At 29.2% G+C, this 12,956-nt stretch overlaps 1 long non-coding RNA gene across 1 annotated transcript; it reads right to left on the bottom strand.

Annotated features, from left to right (window-relative positions):
- Window positions 1-1,385: 1,385 nt before the first annotated feature.
- On the bottom strand, window positions 1,386-11,737 carry LOC146993263 (uncharacterized). Its single transcript, XR_015038484.1, has 4 exons — window positions 11,664-11,737; window positions 6,877-6,956; window positions 5,919-6,047; window positions 1,386-1,553 (listed from the first exon to the last, which is right to left on the bottom strand). It is a non-coding gene; the product is annotated as an uncharacterized LOC146993263 (long non-coding RNA).
- Between the last annotated feature and the right edge of the window lie 1,219 nt (window positions 11,738-12,956).

The raw sequence follows: 12,956 nt of genomic DNA on the forward strand, positions 1-12,956 counted from the left end.
TTCTTACGTAAAATTCCAATGATCGTATCTGTAAAGGTTTTAGATTATTTCCTTCTAATATCCCATTAAGTAATTATGTGTGTAGAATATATTTTTCATAGATAATACTAAAGGATATGTCTATAAAAGTAATAGATTTTTTTGTCTAAAATGATGCTTATTATAATAAAATATATTGAAATCAAGATGTTTTGAGTAAAACAATATCTGCATGTGCAAAACAATATCTGCATTATACAGATATGTGCAGGTGAAGCATAATAGTTTGGCTTTTTAAATTAGTCAATTTGACCTCAGAATAGCATTAATTTAAAAGATGTGCTTTCAACAGCAATGTTCTTTTTTCAAAAAGTAACATTAGTCTGTTGCAGAGTATTTTTGTTTTATGAAGAGAAATTTATGTCTGATATTATTGAAAGGCCTTTCATATTATCATTTTGATTAATTTAAAAGTTCAAATTGATATGCTACTCCTTATATTTGCCCTGTAAAATAGCTGAAAAAAATAGTATGTTTTATTTGCATGTTTTAGTGTCAGTTAATAAGATATGTTCTAGAACTTTCTTTTTAGTAATTTTAACTAAAATAGACACATGTTGCTTTAGATTTAACTTATATGAGTAAACGTGTTGCATGTTGATATGATCATATTATTACAGTAAAAGACAATTTGTGAAATATTTCTATGAAGAACTCAGAACAGCTGTTTTTCATATTTCAAAAATATATTCTCTCCTTCTAAAAAATGACATTTTCAGTAAATTAAAGAATTAAACATAGCAATGAACTTCATTTTGTTACTACAAGAAATTCAAATTTTGTTCATACGCTTGAATTACAATGTACTAATTTTTTTATTCTTATCTGCACTCAGTGTTTGTCAACAGTCTGCTATTGTTTGAAATAATGCATAACTTTTTTACTTACCTTCAAATAATTTCCTTTGAATTAACAGATAGAAGTCTTTCATTAAAAACCTAATGTCATGCTTTTTGAATAAGCATAAAACTTTGCCAACTGACCTTAATTTTTAAAGCCTTGTTTCCCTTAAAATTCTTAATACAATTATGCCTTTAAGAATTTTATTTCTAAAATTAATACTTCAGTTTAGCTTAAAATTTAATGCATTTTAATTTTACCTATAATTTTTTACAAACATAATATGTAATAAATTTAAGCTTAATATTTACCATTTCGAAAGTGATACTAAAAAAGTATTCCTAGTTATTATAAATTTCGAGATTCGCATACAAAATTGTGAAATAAACATGTGACAACAGAAAACAAACTTTATGCTCTCTCTATATTACAGCATGTTAATTAAGAAGTTTATTGAATAGTGTTTATTGTGAAACACTATGAAGCAAATAATATGCTAATTAAAATACAGAAGTAAAAATAATTTATTACTTAATTCATAAACTTTACATAAAACCTGAAAAAAAAAAGAATTAAAAAATAACATAATATAATTTAATAAACATTTCATAAAAATTCGTTTCGACTGCTTGGAAAAAATGAATGGTTTTTCTCCTCTTTGTAAACCATGTCTCCTAAATAAAGAAAAAAACATTTCTTTTAAAATCATAATCATGCTCTTAAAAAGCTTATAAAAATTATTTTAATAGATGTTTTAAACATGTGCTTATATAACACTTTTAATCATATTTCTTTATAATATCTTAATTAATTAAGAACAGCTTAAATTCTTTAAAAAATTGGATTACAGTGAACCGTCTCATTACGACAAGCTACCTCAGTCAATCACTTTTTAAATTTAACCAGCATCCCTCATAAAATAACTAATTAGTAAACATAACTTCGCTACGATGCCCACTATCATTTAAAGATCAAAATTTTCAGGAATCACGTAGCTTAGAGAAGGTTCATTGTACAAAAACAGCCAATATTCAAATATTTTCATAAATGAAGCCACCATAGTTATTAAATATAATATACAGTATACTTATATTCAGAATTCAGAACTTGAATAAATTTCTCGAACTGTTTTAGTATTCGAAAAATATTATATTTATTACCTTAAATTTCTAAAACAATATTACATATTCGTCCAAAGGAATCACTGGGACTCGGACAACATTTTCCCCCTAGCTTTCTTTTAGCACAGGATTCTGAATATGTTTTAAAGATTTAGGTAATGTTTGTCTTCCTTAAGGCGCTCACAAAACAAGTTACCCTAAATATTTTGTCCGCATAGTGGTCATTTTCATCTTACTAACTGATTTGCTAGTGGATTTTGGGTGCATGGCCTATCATTGATGAAACAATAATAGTGAACAGCTTCAAGAAAATGGGGATATCTAATGCTATGGATGCCATATTCCCACTTATTTTTACTAATTTTATCTTCCGAAAATTAAGAGGGAAAAATTAAACGAATAATTTAATTTCCAAAGGACACAGTCACAGTAGGAATATAACAAATGAAAAGTAATCATGGATAAACTACTACTATCACAATATTATTTATTTAAAAGAAACCTCTATTTCAATAAGAATACACATAATTGCAACATCTAATAAGTTATCTCATTTCTTCTTTATAATTTGAACTTCTGTCATTCTGATTGTTGTTCTTGCAAATCCTTAGGCCTCAGATCATACATAAATAATTAGAGAAGGTTGTGGTCCGATGCTTGCTAGGGTGAACATTCAGCTGATATGGCAAAATTGCACAGTGAATGGCAGTTGGTATTTGCTTTCACTATCATAGATCATTGTTTGTATTAGGCTGACATAATATTCAACAGTTAGAAGAGAAAGATTCAACGGGGCCTTAAGTGTGCAAAAGTTTGCCTTTGTTAGTATGACGAAAACAATCATTATGTTGATACATCCATTTTAAAATCTTGGAATATTCATTTTCTGAATGCATTAAAAGGGGGAAAATTATGTAAATATTTTTTTAATTTTCAGAATCTGGTTCTAAAGCTGGGTGGGGTGGAATATGCAACGCAATACGGTAATTCTGAAGATCATTGCTCGTGGCAGTACAAACTAAACGGTGATAACTTGCATGCTGTAGAAAAAGACACAAATTGCAGTTCCAGATGCATTAAATGCTTTGAGGTCTAGGGAGTAGTAGTGGGCAATACTAAGAGTGAAATTCAAGGTATAGGGAAGTAGGAATGAAAATTACTTTCATTAGATAACTTAAATGGTTATGTTACTAAGCGTTCTTATTGGAATGTAGGTTTCTTTTAAATAATAATACTATGATAGTTACCAGTAGTTCATTCATGAATATTTTTGATTGGTTATGATCTTATTGTAATAACATCCTTCAAAATTAAATTGATTGCTTAATTTCCCCCTTGATTTTCATACTATAATATTAGTAAAAAGGAAGAAAAAAGTCTGCAAGTAAACATAACTGCTCTTTCTCCCTCTCTCTCTCTCTATATATATATAGGTATGTATCTTCGTGTGCAACTAAGCAAACTAAATGTGACTTTTTCTTCTTTAAAAAAATTGTGTAAATAAATAGAATTAAGTTCATTTCAAAGACTTATGACACATGAAATATACATGATTAAAATAAATTAGAAAATTAGGTTCAAATAAATTTTAAGCTAAATTATGTGTTGCAATGTAAGTTGCAATAATTCAGTTGTAATAATTAATACTAACAAAACCAAACATCATATTCCCATTCTGCAAAGTATAAAAATTCTTCTGCAAAACTGAAAAAATGACCAACACTTTGGCTTATTTGATAACTTTCAAATTCACTCCTTTGTTTGCATTTAGAATTTATAACTTTAATTTTCCACAAAATTTGTTTTTGATTTTAAAAAATTTCACTGGCACAATAGCATATATTAATAGCACTTCAGCATATATTAATATATGCAGAAGGTTTTTGTACCTTACATAATTTTAAATCTTAAGTAAACTAACGTAATTAATAACAAAATCAAAACATAGATCAGAATAAAAATAAAATTTAATTAATAATTACTACTAGTGTCACACAAAATGCTATGAAATTAATTAATAAAATAAGAATGAGATAAAATATATAGAATTAATATTCCACATGTGTGAAGTTTGGAAGTTTTACGTTAAATATTTTTTTTAAAATTAAGTATTTTTAAAAATGACCCCTTAAAGCATGGGACCTTTCGTAATTAGAACTTGCAAATCCACTTCGCTAGTCTTTCATAACATTGCTTTTCTTTTATTAACAAGAAATATTGCATTCAGTTATTTAATTTAAGATATCAAAAATAATGCTACTGAAAGGCATGAATACTTACTTAAATTTGAAATTAATTTGGTTAACTTAAAATAATATTTAAAAAAAAATAAATCTTCATATATAGGTCTAAAAATCAGACCTTATTAATTTTCTTTTATTTGAACGATATCTGAATTCTGCCTTAGTTTGGACTAGTAAATCATTGGGCAATTAAATGCCAAGCTATAAGAGAACTAATGTAGTTTACAAATGCACTGAATTTTATTTCCGGTATAAACTTTCAAAGAAAGTAAAATTTTCTGCATATTTGCATCATTTGGATTGATAGAATATGGCAAAGCATGCAAAGGCTATCAGCCTAAAGGAAAGTATATATTCATAGGCGGTTTTGTAAGGAAAAGTAGCTTGCATTTCCATTTATTCATGTGTGTATATATATATATACATTGTTAATGCTAAAATCAATGCTTCATTAAAAATTCATTATTATTTTATTTTTAATACAACATACAGATACAGAATTGTTTTAAATTCCAATAAACAATAATAATTTATTTTTAAGAAAACTTATTTTATGATTTATATATTATATTACATGAATAAGAGAAACATTTGTCAAGAAATGTATTAAACTTGTATTAGCAGATTCAGGCTATCTTAGTAAAGACTATCATACTTCAAAACTGTATTAAAACTGGGCAAAATAAAATCAACATAAATTCTACATTAAATGTTTAAAAACTTATAAGTATGCAATGGTAGTTATATATACAATATAATATATGTTGTCATTTATAAAATATTAATGAAATGATATTTTTGGAAATAATGCACAAAATTTTAGTTTTGTTTTATAATTAGTTTAACGAATTGTTAGAAAAATATTTTAGGTCATTTCCATTTTCCCCCTGTTGATATTGGTATATTAAAATTATATGGAATAATTAAGTTGCATCTAGTTAGTAAAACAAAACATTATGAAAAGTATGATACGGCATATTTTTAATCAATATAATTACTTCATTTTGAAATTATAATATTTTCGTAAGAAATTAATACCACTGAAAAAATATTATTACACTAAAGGAATAAACGAGATTCTCGACCGCGTTGTTCAAGTTTTTGTAATTTTACTTCATAACACACTCGTACATAAACATATTAGACTGAATTATAAACCAGGTATAACTAATTAGATAATCCTAGAAAAAGAATAAACTAAACCTAGTAAGCAAAAAAATATATACATTACATTCAGAATTCTAAATGTTTATATAAACGTTTCTCGCAAGGCCTGCTGGGAAAAAGATGTCAAACGTTCTTTGGTCAGACGATTGGAAAAGAACGCTAAAATGATTAGTTTTGTTTTCAACAACCACATTACCATTTCAATTATATACCATAAACATTGATTAAATTTTGGAATAATTAGTTTTAAATAATAATACGGGCAATTTAAGGCATAATTTATCGGATGCACAATGACAAAATACTACTATTAGATCTGCATTTGGAATAAATATTTTGCACTCTTTCAACTCATTAGACATTACGAACACTGATATTAATTAAGCGCAAAGCTTAAACATTTAAATACTTACTCACTACATATAACAGTGCAAAGTGCATGAGAATAATCTGCATAAAATGAACAAAAAATATTTCAAGCAGTAATTGTAAACATTTTCTTACTTACCTGCGCTATACAACCAACATGCATTCAGCCATGTTTTTTTTCTGCAACTAGCTTTCAAACACTTTTCTCCTGATTGGCTAATTTCCAGTCAGTCACGTGATTCTTCCCCCGCGGCTACTGAAACATTATCTGTAATGTTACAAGCAAATCAGCTGTTACCATTAGCTGTGTCATTATTAAAAATGAATACCCACATATTAAATATTAACAGAACCTTTAATAAATGCCAATAGTAGATTAAAATACCTCACACTGAATAAAAACCTATCAGAAAAATTATGCTGAAAACAGACCGGAAACCGCACATTTTAAGTTTCATTAACAGATGAAGATTTTCCTCCATTTGGCTTTTGCATTTAAATGTTTTTCATCACAATGCCGTTTCCTTTCAAACTTGTTCATCATCAGATCTTACAAAGTGGCACATAAAATGTGTAAAACTGCAAAGCATTAAAGTGTGGCCAACATGCAATCACTAAAGCCACACAGTATGTAGTATTTAGGAACGTCACCTAGACAGCATTGGTCTGCGAAACCATCCTTCCCACCGAGATTAGAAGCGGAGGGACTGAGGAAACTTAAGAAGCCACACTTACTAAAACAGATTGCTCGAAAATAGAAAGACAAAACAGCAGTTGTAATTCTGCCCACCTTGGAAAGACAGAAGATCCTAACACATAACTCCGAATCAATATGCGTGTAGTGTGATTGATCAGAACTTTTATCTCCCTCAAATTTTAAAATCGATATACAGACAGCAATCTTTCAGACGCTGTATGGAATTCAAACTTTTTTCCAGTCTTAAAATATAAATTGTAGTTTAAAAACCAGGACAAAAAATTAGCTTTGAAGAATAACAGGTGAAACTGTGTGATATAGCAACAGGTAGGAGGAAGGTTGAAATTATATAGGTAAAGAATATCTGATAAAAATAAATAAGATGAAAAACAAAAATTACCTGCTACAGATGTCCTTTGGTTCCATACTATTTTTCTGCATTTTTAATAATCCTTTTTTCCCTCAAACTGTCATCATCACCTGAAATTCAAAATGCATGAAAATAAAAATACCAGATAAAGGTAGAATAAAATACATAAATGTTAGAAGTTAAGCATCAAGAAAATAAAAGTACAATCATACACAACGAGAATTCTCTAAAATGGCTTATGCACTTATAAAGCTTCAAAACAGATTTTCTTGGTTCTTTTTGGGGGGTCAGTGAAAAAGGTTCAGGTGTGCTATGATATTGCTAAAAGCCTAACAGATAAACATATCTGCATTCAATTAAAAAAAGCAACCAATGTAATAAGTTTCTTCCCATTTTCTTTTGGAGTCAGTATTTAAAAATATATTATGTATTTAAATAACAATGACTAAACATAATTAAAAGATAAATATATAAGAAAAAACTAGAATCAGGATAATGTGACAGCAAAATAGCTACCGAATGAAAGAACGATAGCAAGAAATAGTTTAAACTACCGCAGCGCATATATGCAAAATTCGTATGGAGATAAACAGGAAAACCCAATTCCAGCTGAAATAGAGTATTCAGATTAAATTTTAAATGAAATAACCAGTATTGAAAAGTACATGTACGTGTTCACTTGAAAACTGAACAGATTTTTTAAGAAAAAAAATGTAACTAGGACTTGAAGTATCAGACACTGAATTAATTTATTTCAAAATAGAAAGGTATTGAAACAAATTTAAAGTTACAAATAATGAAGGAAAACTATTTCTATATGATAAAACACTCCGAATTGTAAGTAACAAAATATTCAACAGAAACAAAAGGAATGGTAAGAAGAAAAAAAATTTCTGGAAAAGAGAAAACCATGCATACAAAAAAGCTTGTAAATCAACATGCAATAATGGAGAACATACACATAAAAAACAAATACAAGAATAGAAACTCTTTATGTCACACAAAACAAAAAGTAGCAATTGATTGAAAAATATGACAAGTAAAGAAAGCTAAAATACTTTTTAAAAATAAAGTTATTGTTAACACAGGGAATAAAATGTCCAAACGAAATTAGTACGATTTGGGAAAGTGAAAATTTAGTGTATTTAATCCAAAGACACACAACATTTTAACAGCAAATACAATTCCTATCTTCGATTCTTTTCACACCACAAACAACAGTAGATGTTACACCTTTTACCACTCACAAATTCAGTCCAAATCTTGCCAGAAAATGAAAATCGCTAACACACTGTCTAAGTAAAACTTTAGAAGCGGCAGTTATTACGTGAAAAAGCGAATAAAAATTACAATTAGATTAAATTATGAAGAAAAAGAAATGAAAATCTCCAAGACTAGAATCCTGGTTATTTAAATTGACCTTAAAGGAAATTAGTAGCCAAAACAAATTAAAATTATAAGTTACAGTTAATAGTGTGTGCATCACGAATAAGTTTATAGAAGCAAAGCAAGATTGATAGAAACAAAAACTTTTGACAAGACTTCCATATTTAACATACACCATTAAGACCATGTAATTTAAAATGTCAGACATGTAATATACCACTTCAATTTTAATACTCAGAGAATGACTCATAGTTTAAACTGTCCTAATATGACCATGGTATATACAAAGAAAAACTTAAAATAGTGAGAGGACCAATCTTACCATCTAATCAAATAAGAAATCCACAGGAATATTGTAGCAATGGAAAAATGCACTAAGGAACAATTTTTAAAACAGACATGCATCATGAAAACTCAAAGACTCAAGTCAAAAACAATACTTAAAAGAATTGTTTGTTCTGAACGTTAAGAAATAGCAAACAATTCCCTGTTTAACAAAAGACTTATTATTCATATAATCTTAACCCAACATATAACATTACCACAACAGCTCACAGGTCTGTCTCAAAGCAAAACTTTCATGCAGAGATATAATCATATTACTTTAAAGAAATAGAATGGTTTCTTCCAAATACGAAGGGGACGTGCAGGCTATCTGCCATCTGCCAGAGTTCTATCCCTATTCGATAAGTGTGCGGCTTTGCATCAAATATCACTGAAACCTACGCTACTTTTTAAGTGTTCGCAATCCTTTCAGCCTGAATTGCCGCCAACTTTCGTTAAATAAAATTAAAGGTACAGTTTCATGAAACAGTTTCGCAATTCCATGTACCATCATATTTTAACTAAAATTTACACGGTCAAGTTGTTATCTTTTTTTCTACCAACCATAATGCAAGCAAGAAAATTTATTTCTCTATTAGTGGATTTTAACAAACTCTGTTAAAAATATGCTATTGATGTGAGAAAATTGAAAAAAATTATTTTTACAAAATTTAAAGAATAACGTATTTTATTTCTCAGAACATGCAATAACACATTTTACTTCGCAGAACATGAAAGCCATTCTTTAGCATTAATTATAGAGGCTACATTACAGAAAACGTCACTGCTTAGACAGGTAACACATGTTCATTCTCCTTTCAACACGGTTTATTGCTAAGCCGTCACCAGTTAATACTGTACTTCACAGTAAGCACAGGGTATATATTCAATTTCAGAGATATTATCAAAGAACTTTTAAAGAATGGAATGGATTCTTTCAGATACAAAAGGGTAATGCTGGCTATCTGCCCGGGCTCTTTTCCGATTCGTGGAATGTTGTGCTCTGTGTCAAATAGCATTCAAATTCACACTATTTTAAAAAAATGTTTGGAATCACTTCAGCCTGAAGTACCCTCGTGAACTTTCGCTAAATAATACTACAGGTACAGTTTCATGAAACAATTGGGCAACTAACTGTATTTACCACATGTATTCCATCTTCATATTTCGAATAAAAATTACAGATCACAAAGTTGTCTTTCTCTCTACTAACCAAGTCCATACCATAATGCAAGTTACCAAAATATCTTTTTTTGCCTACTACTGGATTTTAAGACATTCTGTTAGAAATATGTTATTCGTGTGAGACAAAATCAAAACACTTTCTTTTGCAAAAATTAAACAATAAGATATTTAACTTGTCAGAACACACAAACCTCTTCTATTTCTACAATTAGAGAAACTATATAACATAGAAATTCATTGATTAGACAGATATTGCCGTCATACATGTTGATTCTACTGTAAACACTGCTTATGGCTAATCGGGCAACAGCAGATACAATACTTTACTATCAGCATGGAGTAGATATTTTCATTATTTTAAGATTCATCTTTATACTCTGTGTTAGTTATTATACAAAGTGTCAGTCTACATACCACATACTTATTGATAGTCTTCTAACAATACACTTTAAAAGTTCTGTCCCCACCCCATACAAATGGTGGGCACTTGCAACACAAAAGCGTTGGCCAGCAAAAGGCATGGAAGCGGTGATCTCCTCACAATGGAGGCAAATAATAGGTGGGCCAATGTTGCAAGCTATAAAGGGACCGTCCTGGGCTCTCTGGAATTCGAAATGCGGCCCTTTCGGTATGGCAGCGAGAAAACTTAACAATTATATCATCATGGCAGCACACTTTTCTTCTTATTTAAATAACTTTTAATGCTAAAAAAAGGTCCAGTTTTCTTTTACATTTCCAAGTGCAATTTGAATGAATGGGGGTATTTGTTAGTGGGAAATGAATGGGGGGAACAGTCTACAAATACAAAAAAACACAGAAATTTCCGTGCTGGTGTGCAAATTAAACATCAACCCAAATTCACAAATTTCCCACAAAAGGACAGGATAGTCTGTGTATCTTGTATGATTTTGACATAAAATATATCCACTTAACTCTTAGCCAAAAATTTTTAATTTTTATTTCAAATTATGTGTTTTTTCTAATTTCATTCAATCCTGTAACTCTGTTGGAATTTTATACTAACATAATGAAAGGAATGAGGAGTATATCTCTTTTGTATTAAAATGATTTTAAAACTGACTAAATCAATCAGAGATTTAATTGGCATGCAATCATGCAAGACACATTTATAATCATTATTAAAAATGAATACCCAGATATTAAATATTAACAGAACCTTTAATAAATACCAATAGTAGATTAAAATACCTCACACTGAATAAAAACCTATCAGAAAAATTATGCTGAAAACAGACCGGAAACCGCACATTTTAAGTTTCATTAACAGATGAAGATTTTCCTCCATTTGGCTTTTGCATTTAAATGTTTTTCATCACAATGCCGTTTCCTTTCAAACTTGTTCATCAATAGATCTTACAAAGTGGCACATAAAATGTGTAAAACTGCAAAGCATTAAAGTGTGGCCAACATGCAATTACTATAGCCACACAGTATGTAGTATTTAGGAACGTCACCTAGACAGCACTAGTCTGCGAAAACATCCTTCCCACCGAGATTAGAAGCGGAGGGACTGAGGAAACTTAAGAAGCCACACTTACTAAAACAGGTTGCTCAAAAATAGAAAGACAAAACAGCAGTTGTAATTCTGCCCGCCTTGGAAAGACAGAAGATCCTAACACATAACTCCGAATCAATATGCGTGTAGTGTGATTGATCAGAACTTTTTACCTCCCTCAAATTTTAAAATCGATATACAGACAGCAATATTTCAGACGCTGTATGGAATTCAAACTTTTTTCCAGTCTTAAAATATAAATTGTAGTTTAAAAACCAGGACAAAAAATTAGCTTTGAAGAATAACAGGTGAAACTGTGTGATATAGCAACAGGTAGGAGGAAGGTTGAAATTATATAGGTAAAGAATATCTGATAAAAATAAATAAGATGAAAAACAAAAATTACCTGCTACAGATGTCCTTTGGTTCCATACTATTTTTCTGCATTTTTGATAATCCTTTTTTCCCTCAAACTGTCATCATCACCTGAAATTCAAAATGCATGAAAATAAAAATACCAGATAAAGGTAGAATAAAATACATAAATGTTAGAAGTTAAGCATCAAGAAAATAAAAGTACAATCATACACAACGAGAATTCTCTAAAATGGCTTATGCACTTATAAAGCTTCAAAACAGATTTTCTTGGTTCTTTTTGGGGGGTCAGTGAAAAAGGTTCAGGTGTGCTATGATATTGCTAAAAGCCTAACAGATAAACATATCTGCATTCAATTAAAAAAAGCAACCAATTTAATAAGTTTCTTCCCATTTTCTTTTGGAGTCAGTATTTAAAAATATATTATGTATTTAAATAACAATGACTAAACATAATTAAAAGATAAATATATAAGAAAAAACTAGAATCAGGATAATGTGACAGCAAAATAGCTACTGAATGAAAGAATGATAGCAAGAAATAGTTTAAACTACCGCAGCGCACATATGCAAAATTCGTATGGAGATAAACAGGAAAACCCAATTCCACCTTAAATAGAGTATTCAGATTAAATTTTAAATGAAATAACCAGTATTGAAAAGTACATGTACGTGTTCACTTGAAAACTGAACAGATATTTTAAGAAAAAAAATGTAACTAGGACTTGAAGTATCAGACACTGAATTAATTTATTTCAAAATAGAAAGGTATTGAAACAAATTTAAAGTTACAAATAATGAAGGAAAACTATTTCTATATGATAAAACACTCCGAATTGTAAGTAACAAAATATTCAACAGAAACAAAAGGAATGGTAAGAAGAAAAAAATTTCTGGAGAAGAGAAAACCATGCATACAAAAAAGCTTGTAAATCAACATGCAATAATGGAGAACATACACATAAAAAACAAATACAAGAATAGAAACTCTTTATGTCAAACAAAACAAAAAGTAGCAATTGATTGAAAAATATGACAAGTAAAGAAAGCTAAAATACTTTTTAAAAATAAAGTTATTGTTAACACAGGGAATAAAATGTCCAAACGAAATTAGTACGATTTGGGAAAGTGAAAATTTAGTGTATTTAATCCAAAGATACACAACATTTTAACAGCAAATACAATTCCTATCTCCGATTCTTTTCACACCACAAACAACAGTAGATGTTACACCTTTTACCACTCACAAATTTAGTCCAAATCTTGCCAGAAAATGAAAATCGCTAACACACTGTCGAAGTAAAACTTTAGAAGCGGCAGTTAT

The sequence above is a fragment of the Stegodyphus dumicola genome, chromosome X1 (assembly GCF_044657685.1).
Source record: "Stegodyphus dumicola isolate Sdum_Otavi_A_Nest chromosome X1, ASM4465768v1".
Lineage (NCBI taxonomy): Eukaryota > Metazoa > Arthropoda > Arachnida > Araneae > Eresidae > Stegodyphus > Stegodyphus dumicola.